General features: G+C 38.3%; 1 protein-coding gene across 1 annotated transcript in view; it reads left to right on the top strand.

Annotated features, from left to right (window-relative positions):
- The first annotated feature begins 4,612 nt into the window (after positions 1-4,612).
- The window catches only part of LOC129719935 (motor neuron and pancreas homeobox 1-like), a 686,641-nt gene continuing 669,742 nt past the window's right edge, over positions 4,613-21,511 (top strand). Inside the window, exon 1 of the mRNA XM_055671347.1 lies at positions 4,613-4,679. The gene's annotated coding sequence lies outside the window, so the exon portion shown is untranslated. The remainder of the gene's footprint in view (positions 4,680-21,511) is intronic.

Below are 21,511 nucleotides of genomic sequence, written 5' to 3' on the forward strand. Positions count from 1 at the left end.
AGGCCGCCGCTTCCGACGGCGCACATAGGAGTATTTGAGCCAAAAAGCTGGCCAAAAGTCCTAGTCGCTCTATTTTGGTAGTAATTGGATAGATTTACATCAAAAACGTGTTATTTTCGTGTAATCAACACAAAAAAGGTGACATCCATTTAAAACGTCACCCAATATATAAAATATTTCTTTAAATTCGCTTGCTCCATTTTTCTAGTGTCTTTTTATACATGATATAAAACAAAGATTAAGAAATTTCCATATAAATCTTCATTTAATAAAATGTCAATAAAATGAAAAAGAGGAACCAGGAGGAAGATTTTTCTTTTCGTATATTTTCAGAAGGCTTTGACCTTTCTGTCAATGAATAAAGCTTCGACGGGACTTGCCTGGAAGGTAACTAAATCATATAATTAATTTCACAATATTATGGATTTTTCGTAGTTGGTTTTCATAATCACATATTTCGTAAATTATCCATGATTATTTTATTTATTCCACGTTTTAAATATTGCAAAACATTTTACTTATCTAGTAGATTATGTCCTGTGAGAGAGAAAAACTATTTGACATAATTTTTCAATTTCATACGCCACCCGAGCAGTAGCACGTATTTTTCAAACTGACCAATTTACTGTGGAATAACTTTGAAATATAACAGTTTGGTTTATGTGATAAGACATCAATGGGTTCTACGATAGCATGAGGGTATGTTTTAACTGAAATTAATTCAAAATAATGGAAATCTTGTATTTTGTATGTCGGACTTTTGGCCTTGTGCCACCTCGGTTCCTTGCCCTCGATTATGCGTCTTCGCCGCATGAATTGTTTTATGTTAATTATAATCAACTAGCCGTTGAGACTAGTGTAAGTTATACCTACCATCGAAAAATTACTCTCCGCGATGCCGTGAGACTCTTTAGGACATGGGCCAAACCAGTTTGCGCATTTCTGATCTAATAATTAGGCTTGATTTGCACCTTCCATCAAAACTGGTCATTACTTGTGACCAGTTGTTATGTCTGGTTACCAAATAATATTAAATAATAAAGGTAGAGTAGCAGCTTTGATACCGTGACCAGGATTCGCACCAATTTGTCATCACGCACTTGGCTATCGTGAGTTAGGTTTTGCTACCAGTGATTCTGCCTTTCGTGCCCTTCGAAATTCTGCCTTTTGAAATATTCTGCCTTGTGTGTACGGTCATAGAGTTCTGCCTTTCATGATTCTGCCTTCTGTGGCGAACCCTTCACTATTTCGTGAATTTCCGTCCTAGTTTTCCTAGAACTCCGGTCCTCAATGCAGATTTACTTTGGTCTTCACTTAAGTCAATAATAGACCCGGGAAAATGTGTTCTCATAATTAGCCCCAATGTTTCGTTAGTAGAGCTAGTATAAGAACCATCTTCTTTCTTTAAAGTACCTAGTTCATTTGAATGATTTTTGCAAGGACTCTTTGCAGCCTGGTGGCTGCTGGAGTATTTTCGATGTTTTCACATGTATACCTCCAATGCGTCCTCTTTGATCGTCGAATTTCATTGTGATAGGCGGTGAGGGATTGTTCATATTCATCCCACTGTTGAGTTCGTTAAGCCCGGTTGAATATTTTCCGGGTTTTGTCTGTTTGGTATGAAAGTGGTCCCAATGGCCGAATGTCATATACCACTCGACTAAGCTCGACGAACTGAGCATTTTCTGTATGTATGTATGTATGTGTGTATATGTGTGTGTGTAGGTACGACCAACCAGGATTGTGTGATATCATAACACAACCTGTACGCGTACATACGCGGAATCACCTCTTTTGGACGATGGAAAATGATTGATTTATTAAACTTACAATTTTTCCCTAAATACGACCCTGTATAACTCAGAGCGGAAAGGCTTTTCCCCTCCGATCTTGAGTTAGCGCCTACCTAGCGGATCTATTCTAGCCTATAGTATTTCTCACCCTGTTTCATTTTCGAGTTCAGTTTTAGTACATATGATTATCTGCCTTGCGCGTTATGGAGCGCGTGCATCGGAGCACGTGCGAGAGCGTATTATACCCGCGCGCGCAATCGTGAGTGCCTGAGGGCAACCGTGAGTGACGCTGTGCCTCCGGCTTCTGTTTTGATTATAGTTAAATTAAGAAAGTATACATGGTGTGGCTTGATCGCTAGGATATTTACTTTTCGTAAGCCACCGGTCGTTCGACGACTTAAAACTAGGACGCTTGGTAATTGGTTTGAACGATTCATAATAATGATGTTTTGCCATTTATCGGTTTGGCCAACGAATCATAATAGGAATGCTCTGGAGTGCCAGGTTAATGCAAGGTGTTTCCTGCGTGTTAAGTGAACTCTGTGGCAAGCTAATGCTCCAGTTTATGTTAAAACGGTTTTGTTTTACGTTCAAACTGCTTTTATCTACGGTATTGAGTGACTTCGGCAGCGAACTATGGTTCTAGTCTGAATTCTGAGGCCAACGTGACGAAACATTGTTTTTTTTTTTGCGGGGTGTTGCGTCACATTTCCCCACTCTCCCGAGGTGGTTGTTATCGCGAAGAGATAATGCCTGGATATGATGGCTTTTTGCTGCGTCTTATAATATCTACATAATATTTCTATTTTTTCGTCTTAGCTATTTTATACAACATGTTTCATATACTTATTCGGTCATCTAATCTCATATCGGCTGCGTACTGGTGCGCCGCTTCTCGTGCTTGCTGCTTTGTTGCCGTATTTGGACCTGGGGGGAGTGTCTGGCTGTGGAGGTATTCGTCGCCTGGTGATGTCGTCATCGTTGTTGTCGGTCGAATACCAAGAACGTGGTGCGCGCCGTCATAATGGAGGCTCGCCCGGTTCGCCGTGTTTGAGTTTGTGTTTGTATGAATTCCTTCTTTGGCGGGGGTTCCGCCTTGCGCCTGTCACGTTTGTTTCCTACTTGCGCAACCACCATACTGCGCATGCAGCTGGGTGCCTGCTCGATGCTATTTCACGTTGAGTTGCCCCTGCTATACTATTACAGGGCTCAGGAACTTTAGGTTATCCTTACTTGGCGAAAATCCAAAGCTTGGCCAGTGTACTCTTTGAGGCAGTACGTTGTCAGCTTATTTCGTTGGCTTGACCTACTTTTGTCTCGGGGTGGTGTGCCTTGCCTTGGGTTGCTTGCGGTGTTTACACTCGTTATCTTTTGTTTATTGGATGTGTGATGCAAACATGAATTTTGCAAGTCACTGGGGACGGCTAGGATGTTGCCCCTTTGATTTCCGTTGATGATTTTACGTCGATTGGCAATCTCCTCATGTAGTTTTCTTAGGAGGTTTTCCGATGTCTAAAAGATGCTGTTTCGATGAATTTGCGCTAATCCAGATCAATGACTAATAGTTGGCTAGCTCTCGTCCCTTCTGTAAAATGTTTTTTTTTCGTTGTCCGGAGGACGTGCTTCGCCGCGTTTACGATTCTTTTCCGGGTCTGCTAACCGGGAGGTTGGTGGTTGCTCTCTCCTCGATACTGCTCTGAATACCTCATTCGCCATCGACTCCCACCGTCCAGTCTCCTCTTAGCGCCAACTGCCGTCTTCTGGTGACTCGGTGGAATCTCCTGGTGGTTCATAGAGTCTGCAATCGTTGATCTCTTCATCTCGAAGTTTTGCTCCTTGATGTCTTTCTCCTCTTACGTGCTAACCCTGCTGAGCGAGTGGTGCATTTTTTTTTGCTTTCAGTTCTCTTTTTTTGTATTTTACAACTTGCTGTGTAAATTTCTATTCACTCGCGTACCGGCTTCTTACAATTTATTATCTGCCCTATGCTTCAAATTACTAAACTATGCCCGCTTATAATTTCGATTAATCCATAGCTTGAGATATCTTCCCCTACTAAAGTGTACAATATGCAATATTTTTTTTGTCTTGAAATTCAAATCTATCGTCAAAGTATATGAATTAGTACAAAATTATCTTCAAAATATATCAACATTCAGCTTGATACATTTATCGCGAGAAAACAATCATTTTTCTGTTTCATTTCGTTTCATAAATCTTACCGTAGTGTAGCTAAATCTGTTCGTCTCTACATTTTAGCCTTTTTCCTAGAAAAACATAGCAATCACTTGCAAAACCGAAAGTATAAAAGTGTTCCAAAGGGCCGAATGGCATATATCACCCGACTCAGCACGACGAGGCGAGCATTTTCTATATGTGTGTGGGTATGAGCAGATTTTTATTCTCACTCACTTTTCTCAGAGATGGCTGGACCGATTTTCATGAAATTAATTGCAAATGAAGGGTCTCGTTGCCCCATAAAGCCCTATTGAATTTCATAGTAATCGGATTTTTAGTTTAGAGGTTATGTATTAAAATGTAAAAATCATGAAACATCATTATCTCGAGAACTACACAATCGATTTGAGCAAAATTGGTTACAAATGAACGGGCTAGCTGAAATACTCTTAACTTTTGAATTTCATGAAGATTGAACTTGTGGTTCAAATGTTTTGAAAAGAAACGTGTTCTAAAAACTGTTTAATAGGGTTTCCCAAAATTTCACAAGTCTAGAATTCCGGGGCTAACCCTCCAGATGATAGAAAATGGTGTTACGAACAAACAATTGTTCGGCGGCAAAAAGAAAAAAAAGATCCAAAAAAGATTTCTATCGTTTGGAATGATGATGATGACTCGAAGAGGGAGGTGGTACAAAACTTGAAAAAGGTGAGCGGTGAAAACGACAATTCAAGAGTGAAAAAACTTTGGTCTGTAAAAAACTTAGTGGACTCACAGAGAAGTCACTTAAGTTTTTTCGATAGACTGCGGCTTGACATCAAGCTTTATTATTTAAGAAGATCCCAAGGCCTGGATAGAAAGAAATTATTATATTGGTGCCAAATCGAAATGTTGAAGCTCAACAGTTATCAATGACCCTGCAGAACGAGCCCTTTGAGTAGTAGGAGATTTAGTTGAATTTAGAATTCTATATGATACGGCAAATGAATATTTTAGTATTGGAAAACATCAAAATGTTACTTTTTATTCCACAGTAAGTTATTTTAGAGCCATGTAGTCTTTGGAAATGTTCTACCCCATAAAATTTTCCAACTTTTAATGGTATTCAGTTGGTGAGAGCATTAGGTTTAATACCCACTTTTATTGATTGAATGTCGAAGTATACTTGAAAAATCTCTTTTCCAAACGATAGAAATTTTTTCAGAAAAATAAATTGACAATAAGGCCGTTACAAATCTCATTTTCATTTTATGTCACCCCTCCCCCCCCCCCCTTCAAAACTCTTGAATATTGGAAGGGTAAGAAAAAAAAGCTCAAACCGTTTTGTTCATTTCATTGGTTTTTTTAAAGCATAAATGCTTAATTTTGCAACACACAAGTCAGGTGACAGCGAGAGTGTCGTCGAAAGGCAAGCGAAATAAATAATGCTAATAATAAAGTGTTATTTTTCAACATTCATTTGAGTGCAAGTTACAAACCTCATAACTTGCACACACACTTTGATCAAAGATATTTCTTTTTTTTCGTCTCGGTGTTATTTATTTTTTGCCACCCCCTCTGCTAACTTTGATAACCTTGGACATAAAATAATTGGAAATTTGTATCAGCCCAACCAATCCGAAACGAGTTTTTTCCTTACAACTTGGACCCTAAGGAACCTGTAAAAAATATAAAAGTATTAGGTTTCTAGGAAAATTGAATAACTGGACATGTTTTTTGGATTTAACATAAGAAAAACCGATTTTTTCTAAAAAGTCATCGGGGCTAGTTGAAAGCATCATTTTCTAGAGCTGCCGCCGGACAAATGTTTGTTCGTAACACCGTTTTCTATTATCCGGAGGGTGAGCCCCCGGGATTCCAGACTTGTGCAATTTTGAGACACCCTACTGTTTAATCTCACTCATGTTTTTCAGAGATGGCTGAACCGATTTTCATAAAATCAGTGTCCAATGGAAGGTCTACTTGCCCCATAAGACCCTATTGATATGTTTTGCAATCGTACTATTACTTTGCCTATTATGTTTGAAAATGAGAAATCCAGCTATGAAAAGGAACATATTCCGAAGACTACTTGGACTCACTCACTTTTCTTCGAAATGGTCCACAAAATTAGTGCCAAATAATAAAACTAGCTACTTCATAACACATTATTGAATTTTACTGTAATCGGACTGTAACTTCGTCTGTAATGTACCGAAACGTGAAAATCACGAAACTTCATTATCTCTGAAACTACACAACCGATTTGATCAATATTATTATTAGATGAGCGGGCTAGTTAAGGGTTAACTGATGAATTATGATTGAACACGTGGTTTCAAAGTTTGGCTGCCCAATACGTTCCTATTTCATTTGATTATAATCGAACTTAAGCAACCGTTATGTATTAAATTGTTAATAAAACAACGATGTGTGGTCTGCCTTGAAAAAGCTAGACGCTTCTAAGGGACCGGCAATTGATAATCTACCGCCATTGTTCCTGAAAGAGTGCGGTGATTCTCTGAAAATTCCGTTAGAAATTACTTTCAACAACTCACTACGTCAAAGTACATTTCCCAATTTATGAAAAACCGCTTCAATTTGCCTGATTTACAAAGCTGGTTTTAGCCACGCAGTAGAGAATTATCGTGGTATTTCAATTTTGTGCTGCCTGGCGAAAGTCTTTGAAGGATTAGTCCACGACGTACTCTACGCTGCTTCTCTACCATTGATATCAGAGTCTCAACACGGATTTGTAAAGAAACGTTCAACAACCACGAATCTCATGACGTTTACCAGTTTCCTTTCAAATGAAATCGAGAACAGACAACAGATCGACACCCTATATATTACGACTTCGCAAAGGCGTTTGACAAAGTGCCACATAGTATAGCTATAGCTAAACTCAATTACTTGGGTTTTCCATGCTGGATTACGGATTGGCTGCGCTCTTATTTGACAGAGCGAAATGCTTTCGTCAACGTCAACGGCTCGCATTCTCGCATCTTCTCCATCGCATCTGGCGTTCCACAAGGTAGTGTCCTAGGTCCACTCATATTTATATTATTCATCAACGATCTGTGCTCTCGTTTGAAATGTGAGAAATTGCTGTACGCTGACGATTTAAAAATTTATCGCATTGTGAAGACTCATCTCGATTGTTATGTACTACAGACGGATATAAATGAACTACAACGTTGGTGTCTCGAAAACGGGATGGAATTAAACATCGAAAAATATAAATCCATACCATTTTCCCGCCGGAAAACTAAAATTGAATTCGATTACTCTATTGGAGTAAAGACCTTGCAACGCGTTGCTTCTATCCGAGATCTTGGAGTCAACGTTGATAGTAAACTCAAGTTCGACGAGCACATCTCTATCACAACCGCTAAAGCGTTCGCAACACTGGGATTTATTTGACGTACTACCAAAGACTTTATGACATTTATGCTCTCAAGGCGCTGTTTTGCTCGCTGGTTCGGAGCATTTTGGAATATGCGGTATGCGTGTGGTCGCCAGTTCATACAACGCAAATTATTCGACTAGAGAGAGTCCAGCGTTGCTTTATTCGATTTGTCCTTCGACACTTGTCTTGGTCTGACCCAGCTAACCTGCCCAGTTATGAAAGCCGCTGTAAACTTATCGCCTTGCAGACGCTTAGTCTTAATTTGCAGAGGATTTTTGCGTTTGATCTGATTCAGGGGAATCTTGACAGTCCTTCATTGTTATGTGATGTGTCGTTTTATGTCCCTCCTCGACGATTGCGTGAGCGTGACTTATTGTTCATTAGACGTCATAGAACTTGCTATGGTTTTAATAATCCTCTGGACAGATGTCTTCGTTCCTTTAACAGTGTCACTAGTGTATTCGATTTCAATATTTGAGCCGTTGCGGACCAGAGTGGTCTATGTGCCATCGAGCAAATTGTTCAGGAAAAGCAATTTTTGAAAAATCTCTGAAAAAAATTCTGTTCAACGGATTCTTTCAAACAAAATGTTCTAATATAAAGGTTATGAAGTGGTTTAACTTTAAGATACATAAAATTAACAGTTTCTTTGCGAAATCGGTGATTTTATCTCATCAATGTACATAGGTACATAGACCACTCTGACATCATATATATATATATATATATATATATATATATATATATATATATATATATATATATATATATATATATATATATATATATATATATATATATATATATATATATATATATATATATATATATATATATATATATATATATATATATATATATATATATATATATATATATATATATATATATATATATATATATATATATATATATATATATATATATATATATATATATATATATATTAACTGGAATCCTCGAATCGTTTCGGAACAGAGTGGTCTATGTACACAAACCTGGTGAATGACAAAGAAAATGACGGTAAATCGTATAAAATGGCTAGTGTCACATGTTATGTGATACATATAGCATGTCACATGTAAGATGGCACGTGATACATCACATGTAACACAAGATATTACATATTACATAATATTTTACATGTTACATTTTCCGTGTAACATTACGTGTAACATGTCACATATTACGTGACACATGTACAAAACAAGTGGCATGTTCCTTATCACATGTAATATGCTACATGTTACGTGTTACATGATAGTATTACATTGATTTATGTACATAGACCACTCTGTTCCGAAACAAAACGGCCATTCTGTTTCGGACGTATTCTAAACACGGAATAAATCAGTTTTAAAATTCGATTTTCCGAAATTTTCTTAATCTCCCAACTTCAGCTTCTTGAGTAGATGCGGTTTATGCAAAAAACTTATTTTCGAAAAAAATGGTCTTTAGACCACTCTGTTCCGCAACGGCTCATTTCTAAATGCATTTTTAAGAATAGAATTAGAGCCTTAGAATAATTTACAGTCTGTGGAACTTGTGTTATATTATGTTCGAGACGTTGACAAATAAATAAATAAAGAAAGTCTATTATCTCAAAGATTACATGACTTATTTGAACATAACTAGTGTCATACGAACGAGTCATCTCTCAAACTTACAAATAACAAACTTCATAACAATTTGACATGTGGCTCAAAAGTTACGGAAAGTAATGAAATTCAAAGAATATTGAAAACTATACCTGCTTTGATCGATATATGTGGCCTCAACATAATTTAAATGTGGTATCGTACTATTAGAACGTTCCAAATTCATTGATTCTTTACGACGTGTTTATAGTCTGCAAATACACGACGAATCAGCCAAAGGATTTAATCAAAATCAAATAACAAATCGTTTGATATAATTAAAATCAAATAACAAATCGTTTTATTGAAATGACATCATCCTCGACTTTTGGCTTCTGTACATCACCCTCATTCTGAATATATTCATATTGGGTGGTATTCGGTCATTTTCAGCAGATTTTCGGGCATCAATCTAACACCGGAAATACCCATATTGGGAGGTATTTAGTTAGTTTGGTTGTTTTCCAGAAACTAACAGTGGTCGTCTCTAAATTCAAAATGGTGTCCAGGATCAATGTTTGGTTTCTATGCATCATCTCGATTACGGAGATATTGAGTATTATTCGGTTATTTTCGACTGTTTCCTAGAAGTTGCCATTTAGCAGTTCAAAATGGTGCCTGAGGTCAATTGTTGGCTCCTTGCATCATTTCCAGAGATACTCATATTGGATCGTATTTGTTTATTTTAGGCTGTTTTTCACAAACCGGTAGTCGCCATCTTGGATTTCAAACTGGTATTTAAGATAATTTCTGGCCTCTAAGCGTCATTCTGGTTGAAGAAACATCCATATTGTGTGTTATTCGTTTATTTTTGGCTGTTTCCCAGTAACCTGAAGTCGCCAACCTAGAATCCAAAATGGGGTCTGCAGTCGGTTTCAGCTGCTGTGTATCATTATAGATCCGGAGATACTCATGTGAGACGGGAATCAGCCATTTTTGGCTGTTTTCCAGAAACCAGAAGTTGCCATCCTGCAATTCATAATGGTGTCTGAGGTCAATTTTTAGCTTCTTGCAAATCCTGTCTCCGGAGATACTTATATTGGGTGGTATTTGGTCACTTTGGGCTGTTTTTCTGAAACAGAAAGTCGTCATTTTGGACTTTAAAATTGCCTGTGAAATCAATTTCTGTCATATGGGCGTAACTCTGGTTCCAAAAACATTCATATTGAATGGTATTTGGTCATTTCCGGCTGTTTGCCAGACACCGGAAGTCACCATCTTAAAATTCAAGATTGTGTCTGTGATCAACTTTTAGCTTCTGTCCATCTTTAATGGGAATCATCCATTTCACGCCGTTCTCCAAAACCGGAAGTTGCAATCTTACAATTCAAAATGTTGTCTGTAGTCGATTTGTGGCTCCAGTGCATCATTGCGGTTCCGGAAATACCCATGTTTGGTGGTATTTGGTTGTTTGCCGCTGTTTTTCCGAAACCGGAAGTCACCATTTTGGATTTCAAAATGGCATTTGCAGACAATTTCGATCGATTTTAGCTCCTGTGTATCATTTTAGATCCGGATATTTTAATATTGGGTGGAAATCGGCTATTTTTATTATTGTTATTATTATTATTATTATAATTATAATTATAATTATAATTATTATTATTAATATTATTATTATTATTATTATTATTATCATTATTATTATTATTATTATTATTATAATTATTATTATTATTATTATTATTATTATTATAATTATTATTATTATTATTATTATTATTATTATTATTTTTATTATTATTATTATTATTATTATTATTATTATTATTATTATTATTATTATTATTATTATTATTATTATTATTATTATTATTATTATTATTATTATTATTATTATTATTATTATTATTATTATTATTATTATTATTATTATTATTATTGTTATTATTATTATTATTATTATTATTATTATTATTATTATTATTATTATTATTATTATTATTATTATTATTATTTGTTTGCATTCATCTGACATCAGGGTCTACATGAATATAACTAAACAAACACGTTTGTGCGCAATAATCGTTGTCTAAAACTATTTGTACTCAGAGAAAATTCAAATAAGGTGTACACATTTTTAAATAAGGAACACATTACACGTAAAGGTTCATTCTGACCATATTCGGTGCGTCTAAGATCTAACCTGATAAATTTTATTATTATAATTATTATTATTATTATTATTATTATTATTATTATTATTATTATTATTATTATTATTATTATTATTATTATTATTATTATTATTATTATTATTATTATTATTATTATTATTATTATTATTATTATTATTATTATTATTATTATTATTATTATTATTATTATTATTATTATTATTATTATTATTATTATTATTATTATTATTATTGTTATTATTATTATTATTATTATTATTATTATTATTATTATTATTATTATTTGTTTGCATTCATCTGACATCAGGGTCTACATGAATATAACTAAACAAACACGTTTGTGCGCAATAATCGTTGTCTAAAACTATTTGTACTCAGAGAAAATTCAAATAAGGTGTACACATTGTTAAATAAGGAACACAGTACACGTAAAGGTTCATTCTGACCATATTCGGTGCGTCTAAGATCTAACCTGATAAAATCAAAACTTCTTAGATTACGCGGTGAATCATTCACATTAACATACGCTAGAATACGAGCTGAATCTATACTTCCAGTAAGCAGTTTTTGTATGAACAATACTCTTTCCAGTTTACGCCTCCTATCCAACGTGTCCATTCCCAGAAGACGGCAACGATTTTTATAGGGAGGCAGTTCATTGGGATTACTCCATGGAAGAAACCTAAGTGCATAACGTACAAAACGTGACTGAACTGCTTCAATCCTTGATGACCAGACATCAGCATACGGACTCCATACCACAGCAGCATACTCCAACACAGATCTGATCAGCGAGTAGTAAAGCGAACGAAGACAATAAGGGTCTGTAAATTCTTTGGTGATCCTGGTTATAAACCCTAGATTTCGATTAGCTTTTGCTTGCACAGCGGAATAGTGCTCCCTAAAGGAGAGCGTCGTATCAAGATGCACCCCATGGTCTTTGATCACAGATACTCTCTCTACCTGTTCGCCTCCAATGTTGTAGTTCCAGCTAATCATATTTTTTCTACGAGTAAATGAGATTACAGAAAATTTGTTCGTACTGATGACCAGCTCGTTAAATTTACACCATTCAGTGAAAATGTCTACAAGTTTTTGAAGCTCTCCAAAGTCGTCGATTGATTTAACGATGAGATAGATTTTCAAATAATCTGCATACAGAAGTCGACACCCTCGCGGAAGTATCGTGCACACATCGATGAAAAATAAAGAAAAAAGCAGCGGGCCAAGGTTGCTGCCCTGTGGAACACCAGAGAGATTTGTAAAATAGTCAGACTGAGCGACTCCAATCTTCACAGACAATCGGCGATCTATCAAGTATGATTTAACCCAGTTAACGAAATTAGGTGCTGCTCCCATCCGTTCAATCTTTGCCAGAAGCAAATTATGATCAACGCGATCGGATGCAAATCTTCAAATCTGTGTATATGGTGTCTATTTGGGCTCCTTTCTCCATATTTCTTTAGCAGAATGACGTAAATTCCGTTAAATTAGTAACTGTTGATCTTCCAGCGAAAAATCCATGTTGGTTGCACGAAATGTGATTTTTAACTTCATGAAATAAAACTTTGTTGACAAGAGTTTCAAGCAACTTAGATCCTACACATAGGGATGTTATTCCGCGGTAATTGGTAACATTCCCACGATCACCTTTCTTGAAAACAGGAAATAATATGGATTTCTTCCATTCATCAAGGAAAGATGCTTCAGCTATTGATTGATTGCAAATTGATGTTAGGGGAGCACAAAGTGCAGTTGCACACATCTTAAATATAATTGGTGGAATACCATCGGGCCCTGGCCGACAAGAAAATTTCAGTTTTTTTATTACAGCATTAAAATCCGTTTCAGAGAATACAATATTTCGCATTTCTAGTACTCCCTCTGGTACATTGCAAATAGCGGCGGCTACGATGCAGCCTCCGCTTTGAAGACACTAGAGAAGTGGCATGCAAATAGTCTGCATATTTCACCAGGAGTGGCCGCTGGGTCTGTCCCATAAGTCAAAATTGACGGAAGACCATTCTCCTTACGTTTTTTGTTTACAAACGCCCATAATCTTTTGGGGTTTCGCTTTAGATCGTTTTGCTTTCGCCTCACATGCAGTGAATATAACAGGCGATTATAGCATCTATACCTATTGCTGGTAGTTTGAAGTTCACGTTTGGCTATCATATTGCGGTTCACAGTGTAATATCGAAGAGCCGTAGCTCGATTTCGCTTTAAAGTCCTGAGTCGATGATTTGACCAGGGAGGACATTGAGTAGGACGGGAAGCAGGAACATGAAGACGAAACAAATCCAAAAGAGTGCTAGTAAAATTTCTGACCGGGTCATTGATATTATTTGCTGTGTACAGTGGTGTCCAGTCAGTTTGCGTGAGAGAATGGCTTAATGCTACAAAATTTGCTTTTCGAAAGTTAAACTGTGGTGTCACTACAGGATCTACGAAGGTAACTGCATTTGGACAGTTTAATGAAGCAGACAACGGAGGGTGTAAAATATCCATTTCAACAAATGGTTCTATAGCTTCCGAAACACTGCATTGCCTAGCGACCATCTCGTTAGCAAAAACAAGATCGAGTATAGCATTCTTGTGATTCACAACCTGATTCAACTGCTTCATACCAAGAACTGACATGCCATCAATAAGCACAGAACTAGAGCTACTAAAAGTTGATTCTGATGGATCTGGCTATATATGGCCATTGGGAGCATTTTTACATTTGAGGTTAGGTTGATCAAAATCGCCAAATAGGAGGTGAGAGTCGTGTTGCCCAAAAGAATCTGTAACGTGACTAACACTTACGATATGTTGCTCAATATACGTCGGATCTGCAGCGTGATTACGGCCAGGAGGTAGATATACCACACCAATACAGACATCATGACCATCAGTAGATACGCGAACCCATACTTGTTCCAATTTGCTGTCTGTTGAGTTAGCAGCAACAATAGAATTCAGCTGGTTCGTAACGGCAATCAGAACGCCACCACCGCGTTCTTTCCAAGTAAGCTCAGCATCACGATCCTTTTTATATACAGTATAACGATTTCCGAACAGCAGCGCCGAAATGAACTCCTCGTTCAGCCAGGTCTCGGTGACAACAATCACGTCGTAGTCCGAGTCTGAAGATGCAAGAAGAAATTCATCCACTTTCGTGCGCAATCCTCTCACGTTCTGATAGAAAATGTTGAGACTGCTATGAACATCTCTCATGCTGGGAGCACAAGTCATTGTGCGGTCCGTTCGGGTGTCGGCAATTATTACATCTTTCAGTAAGTGCATAGACTGTGGCGGTCGATCGTGGCCAGGATGTAGTGTACCAGACAGAACAGGAGTCGATGTCGATGAGTTTAAATTTTTTAAATTTTTCTCTATTGGACAGTGTAGCAGTTTTTCCCACTTCGGCGGGACATATACTCTTATAGTTACCTGAGCGACCTAAAGAATTCTCCGCAGTTTGGTTGGATGCAGGGGCAACAAGCGCTGAAGGTAACGATGATTGCTAGATGCAATAGTCAATGTTCTGACGTGCTTTTCTTAGGCGTTTTATATAGATAGGATATTTCTGGCTCCACGATGAGTGATTTATGTCACTAAGATGATCTGTTTGTTGTTTATTCAGTTTGTCACAATTGACATACTTCTCGAAGTCAGAATCGCATGCATTGATTTCATGGCCATCCGCATATCTAGGGCAGCAAACAGCCTTATCACATGAGGATGCCTGATGGCCATATTCAGAGCACTGGTAGCATCCTATAACGTTTACGTTCTCAACTACACGGCAGCATTCCCATCCAATGCTCACATACTGGAGCTTCATAATGGCATCGAAGGGAAGAGCGTCTAACTCAAGTATAGCATTGAATCGATCAGGGTTCCGGCATTGTGGTTTGGTTAAGCGTACTAGCTGAAGCTTGAAAGCCGGAGGAAAATTGTTTTGTGCTTTCATCGTGCAGGCGAGGTCATTCTAATTCAGCTTTTTCGTTAGGCCAATTAGTTTCACTCGTGGGTGAAGAGGTTTCATAACTTCCACTATATATTTATCTGCCAGTAGACCAGTAGCCTCAGTGGCAAGTTTAGAGGCGTTTGCTCTAGAGTCACATACAATAGACACTTCACCAGAGTCTCGGAAACGAACATCTCTAACGGCGAAAGTAGCTGGATTAAGTTTATCGTGAATGTCAACCTTGGTTACCGCAGTTTGTTGAGTACACTTGGGACGTAGCACTACCGTTTTTTCAAATTTCTCGACATTTTTCGTCCTGGTCATTGGTGACTTAGTCGCATTAAAGGAATTGTCAGTGATTATTTCTGCTTCATTGTTAGGGGTTGTCACAATAATTTGCGTTTTCCGGAACAGGAAACTCCCGCTGTCTCAAGTTCACTTAGGCTAAATTCCTCATGAGATGGTTTTTCAGCAGAGGATTTTTTTCGTTGAGTGAGATTCTCACGACATACGGCAGCGTAAGAGCATGTAGCAATATCAGTGCTAGTACAGCTGGATGCAGTCGAGCTGTTAATTTGTACCCGTTCTTTGTTGAGGGACTCAATCCGCACAGATAGAGTATCCGCAAACGTTTGCAATTGTGTTTTCATACCACTTTCTATATTAGTAATAAGTTCTTTGAACTGGCAGCTCAAGGTGTTGATTTTTTCAGACAACTCAGAATACGTAGGCTGCATTTTATTTAGATCAATTTACGATTTTCGGCAATCAAAACACATGAACTTCAATCCTACATTATCTTTGAGCACGCTAGATGCAGCTCTTGTCTGAGGTCGATTTCAGCTGCTGTGTATCATTCTAGATCCGGAGATACTCATGTTAGTTTTTCAGAAACCGGAAGGTGCCATCTTACAATCCAAAATGTTGCCTGAGGTCGATTATGGAACATATTTGTTACCACTAAAAACATTCACCTGCCAAATATGGTTCCATTTAGTTGATTAGTTCGCGAGATGTGCAGAATTTTGTGCAGAAACATGTGCTTCCATAAGAGGGAGGGGCGTCGAACCATTATGGACATATTTATTACCCTTCAAAACATCCACATGCCAAATTCGGTTTCATTTGCTTGGTTTGTTCTTGAGTTGTGCAGAAATGTATGTTTAATTTGTATTGGACCCCTCCTTTCCAGAAGAGAGAGGGGTCTCCAACTATCATAGGAACCGTTATCGGGACCAAAAACCCCTGCATACAAATTTTCACGTCGATCGATTCGGTAGTTTTCGAGCCTATATGGATCAAACAGACAGACAGACCGGACTACATTTTCATATGTATAGATTGCAACATTAATATTTTAGAACCTAAAGAGTGAATATACGTTTATTGGATTGAAGCGTTCATGTAAATCTATTTTTACAAATAAAAGTTTGAATGAGAAATGCTGGGTCTGACCGCTAGGTGGATTAATTTAGGTTTTTTTTTTTAGTTCAGAAGAGTTGTAGATTCATTTATTCTAAACAACTTTGCCAAAGAAAGCTAGTCTTTGTCTTGTATACTTTTCGCGGTATGATGAATTTAAGTTAGCAGGTTAGGGTGTCGCTGAAAAACCCAGTTTTTTCGTTGTAATTTTTCTATTTTGGATTCTTTCGAAACTTGGTCTTGAAACAATTTTTAGGCCTTTTTGAGGTGCATATTTTCTCTGAATACTTGAAAGCGCTATGTCATTCACAAGAAAAGTTATTAGGTTTTTCCCTTTCTAAATACGCCCTTTTCAAATGTTTGTACCTAGTTAAATAGCAAACACAAACTAATACTATTGATTGCGTTTGAATGGTCGTACTGTTTTGTATATAATATCTAAAATTTGGAGAGTGGATATTTTTCTATCTCAAATAAATCCAATTTGAACTTTGCGTTTTTGGTTGAATTTCGCAATACATGTCACATGCATGTTACTATTTTTTTGTATTTTTTTTTTTTTGTATTTAATCCGTCTATATCACTAAACCCAAACGTAAGATCATAATAAATAAGGTGTTTTTGATAGTTTTATGACTCATGAGAGCCGTTTTCATAGAAGTTTGCAACACTCAACAGTATATTTTTATGTTCTGTTTGTGTTGTGTTCTCATCATGGTGTGCATGACTTCAGCACTAAATGCAATGTGTTTTCTGATTTCTTTGGCGTAAACTATTTGAATTTGAATTTGTTTCGTGCTACTTGTGCCTCGTCGTTGCACAGTCAAATTTTACGAGAATGTGAAAAAGAACTAGATCTAGCAGTTTCACAGAGGCTAAGAAAAAAAATATGTTCATCATCGCAGCGTATGTTCGATTTCTCAGCATATGTTTCATACTCCCACTTTCTTGTTACCTAATTAACGTTAGGATTACGTAGAAACTCTTAAATATTTCGTCATTGAGGCTTGTGATCTCTGAAACTAATTCATATATATATATAGATATATACATATACATATATATATATTTATATATATATATATATATATATATATATATATATATATATATATATATATATATATATATATATATATATATATATATATATATATATATATATATATATATATATATATATATATATATATATATATATATATATATATATATATATATATATATATATATATATATATATATATATATATATATGTATATATATATATATATCTATATATATATATATATATATGCGATTCTGTGCCGAACACGCATCAGTACTGGACGTGTTTGGTGATCGGTCCGATAGAGTATAAAACAAAAGACGTGTGAACAAGTGTTGGCATTGTTTGCCTGGTCGAGTGAAATAAATCCGGGTTCAAGGTCGTTCCTTTGTGCAACTGTTTCGCATCGTGACTGCCAGCTGGTGCGTAAGCCGATTTGGCTGCTGGCTGGATTGTGCTACAGCAGTGGACGAGACACAAACGAGGAAAAAGAAGAAGCCATCAGTGTCAGCGAGTCGTATCGCTGTGTGGAGTGATCTCACACCTGGCTCGCTGCTGGTGGCTGTTTGGTGCTGCTGTATTGGTGCTGCTGGCTGTAACGGCTGCTACTTCGAACGATCGGACAACCAACCTTACTGGAAGGGAGAAATAAAAAGGTACGTGTTCTTGTCAGCGCTAGTGCGCTAGACTTAAGATGGATGTAGATCCCTCGCCTCCCGCGCCACCATCCCCGAACCCCTCTGACCCTGACCCTTCTGTTACCCCCTCCCCTGTTCATTCTTCAGTCCCCCCTCGCCCCAGGCTTTACCCAGACGGAGCCCAGGGCAGCTATACTGTTTATTTTCGGCCAAAGGCAGGACCGAAATCGAAAAAGTTGAACCTCTTGCAGATTTCTAAAGACCTGACGAAGGAGTACAAGGGCGTGACCGAAATTTCCAAGGTCCGGCCTAACAAGCTCCGTGTCGTGGTCGGTAACCTGAAAGAGGCCAACGATATAGCTTGCTCTGAGCTCTTCACACGCGAGTATCGCGTTTACATACCCGCACGAGACGTGGAGATCGACGGTGTCATAACCGATTCGAGTCTGTCCGTCGAGTGTATACTGCAAAGTGCCAAAGGGTGCTTTAAGAACAAAACGTGTCCCGAAGTAAAGGTGCTCGACTGCAAGCAATTGCGGTCAGCATCGATCATCGGTGGCAAAACAGTATACACTCCGTCAGACTCGTTTCGAGTTACGTTCGCCGGGTCTGCACTACCAAGCCACGTCTCGATCCACCGGGTTCGTCTCCCTGTGAGGCTCTACGTGCCCCGCGTCATGAACTGCCTGAATTGCAAGCAGTTAGGCCATACAGCCGCCTACTGCTGCAATAAGGCACGTTGTGGCAAGTGTGGGGAGTCTCATGCGGAAGATTCTTGCAGTGTTAACGCTGAAAAGTGTATTCACTGCGGAGAAAATCTGCATGAGCTCTCGACATGTGCGGTGTACATGCAGCGCAGGGATAAAATAAAACGGTCTCTCAAAGAGCGTTCAAAGCGTTCCTACGCTGACATGCTGAAGAAGACCGTTACCACTTCTCCCGTTACTTCGAACCCCTTCGATCTGTTGCCCTCTGAGGAAACCGATTCTGACGATTCACCAGCGGGAGCATCTTACGCCAATCCTGGGGCGTCTAGAAAGAGGAAAAGTGTTTCCTCTCCTAAACTTCCCAGAAAAGGTCCTAAGATTTCTCAAAGTGAAATGAAGGTTACAAACAAACCAAACAGTGCTGCGGAAAAACCGAAGCAAACTCCTCCTGGGCTGGCAAATTTAAAGTCCCAGAAGGAGTTCCCAGCACTGCCAGGAACATCTAAAACCCCAGTTGCTCCTTTTACACTCCCAGTTGATGAAACAAACTCTGGATTAGTGAAATTTTCTGACATTGTGGACTGGATTTTTGAAACTTTCAATGTACCCGATCCAATTAAAATTTTTCTTACAGCATTCCTCCCAACAGTTAGATCATTTTTGAAGCAGTTGACTGCCCAATGGCCTCTCCTTGCAGCGATTGTATCCTTCGATGCCTAATTCAACTGCGTATATGAAGGATTCTATCTCTGTCTTACAGTGGAATTGTAGAAGTATTTTACCAAAAATTGATTCGTTTAAAGTTTTGATAAATAAAAACAAATGCGATGCATTTTCCCTTTGTGAAACTTGGCTTACTTCAAATATTGATCTCAACTTCCATGATTTTAATATTATTCGCCTTGATCGAGACACCCCATATGGAGGAGTACTTTTAGGGATTAAAAAGTGCTATTCTTTCTATCGTATTAACCTCCCCTCGATTCCAGGCATCGAAGTTGTCGCATGTCAAATGACAATACAAGGTAAAGAGCTTTGTATTGCCTCAATATATATTCCCCCCAGAGCACAGGTTGGGCAACGGCTGCTCTTTGATTTAATAGAACTTCTTCCCTCGCCACGTTTGATTTTGGGAGACTTCAACTCTCATGGCGTGGCTTGGGGTTCCCCATACAATGATAACCGCTCCTCTTTAATCTATAACCTTTGCGATGACTTCGACATGACTATTTTAAACAACGGTGAAATGACACGTATCCCGAAACCTCCAGCGCGCCCAAGCGCTTTGGATCTATCCTTATGTTCGACGTCGCTACGGTTGGATTGCACATGGAAGGTAATCCTCGATCCTCACGGTAGCGACCATCTGCCTATTCTTATTTCAATTACTAACGGGTCAACTCGCATGCGACCAATTGACATTCCGTATGACCTCACACGAAATGTCGATTGGAAGTTATACGAGGAAATGATTTCAAAAGCGGTCGAGTCGATTCAACATCATTCACCACTTGAAGAATACAACCTCCTCGCGGGCTTGATTCTCGACGCCGCGTTGCAAGCCCAAACGAAGAAATATCCCGGCGTAACGATCAAAGAACGGCCTCCCACTCCGTGGTGGGACCAAGAGTGCTCCGATGTCTACACGCAAAGATCCGACGCGTTTAAGGCCTACCAGACGGGAGGTATACCTGGCGACTATTTACGGTATTCGGAGCTTGATACCAAGCTTAAAAGCTTGGCTAAAGCAAAGAAACGTGGATATTGGCGTCGGTTCGTGAACGAGACGTCGAGGGAGACATCGATGAGCACTCTTTGGAACACAGCCCGAAGAATGCGGAATCGCGTAACGGTCAACGAAAGCGAGGAGTCTTCAAGTAGGTGGATATTTGATTTTGCCAGGAAAGTATGTCCGGACTCTGTTCCTGAGCAAAATATTGTTCGCGATGCGTCTCCGGGCCACGACGCGATAGAATCACCTTTTACGATGGCAGAACTTTCAGTTGCCCTCCTGTCCTGTAACAATAACGCGCCTGGATTAGATAGAATCAAATTCAACTTGTTGAAGAATCTACCCGGCAATGCCAAGAGGCGCTTGTTGAACTTGTTCAATAAGTTCCTGGAGCAAAACATTGTACCGCAGGATTGGAGGCAAGTGAAGGTGATCGCCATCCAAAAACCAGGGAAACCAGCTTCTAATCACAACTCTTATAGGCCGATTGCAATGCTATCCTGTATCCGGAAATTGATGGAAAAAATGATACTCCGTCGTTTAGACCACTGGGTCGAATCAAATGGTCTACTATCAGAAACTCAATTTGGCTTCCGCCGTGCCAAAGGGACGAATGATTGTCTTGCTTTCAACAGATATTCAGCTGGCGTATGCTCGTAAAGAACAAATGGCGTCTGCGTTCTTGGACATTAAGGGGGCTTTTGATTCCGTTTCTATTGACATTCTTTCGGGTAAACTTCACCGACAAGGATTTTCTCCAATTTTGAACAATTTTTTGCACAACTTGTTGTCCGAAAAGCACATGCATTTTACGCATGGCGATTTGGCAACTTTTCGCATTAGCTACATGGGTCTTCCCCAGGGCTCATGTTTA

Source organism: Wyeomyia smithii, chromosome 2 (assembly GCF_029784165.1).
Source record: "Wyeomyia smithii strain HCP4-BCI-WySm-NY-G18 chromosome 2, ASM2978416v1, whole genome shotgun sequence".
Taxonomy (NCBI): domain Eukaryota; kingdom Metazoa; phylum Arthropoda; class Insecta; order Diptera; family Culicidae; genus Wyeomyia; species Wyeomyia smithii.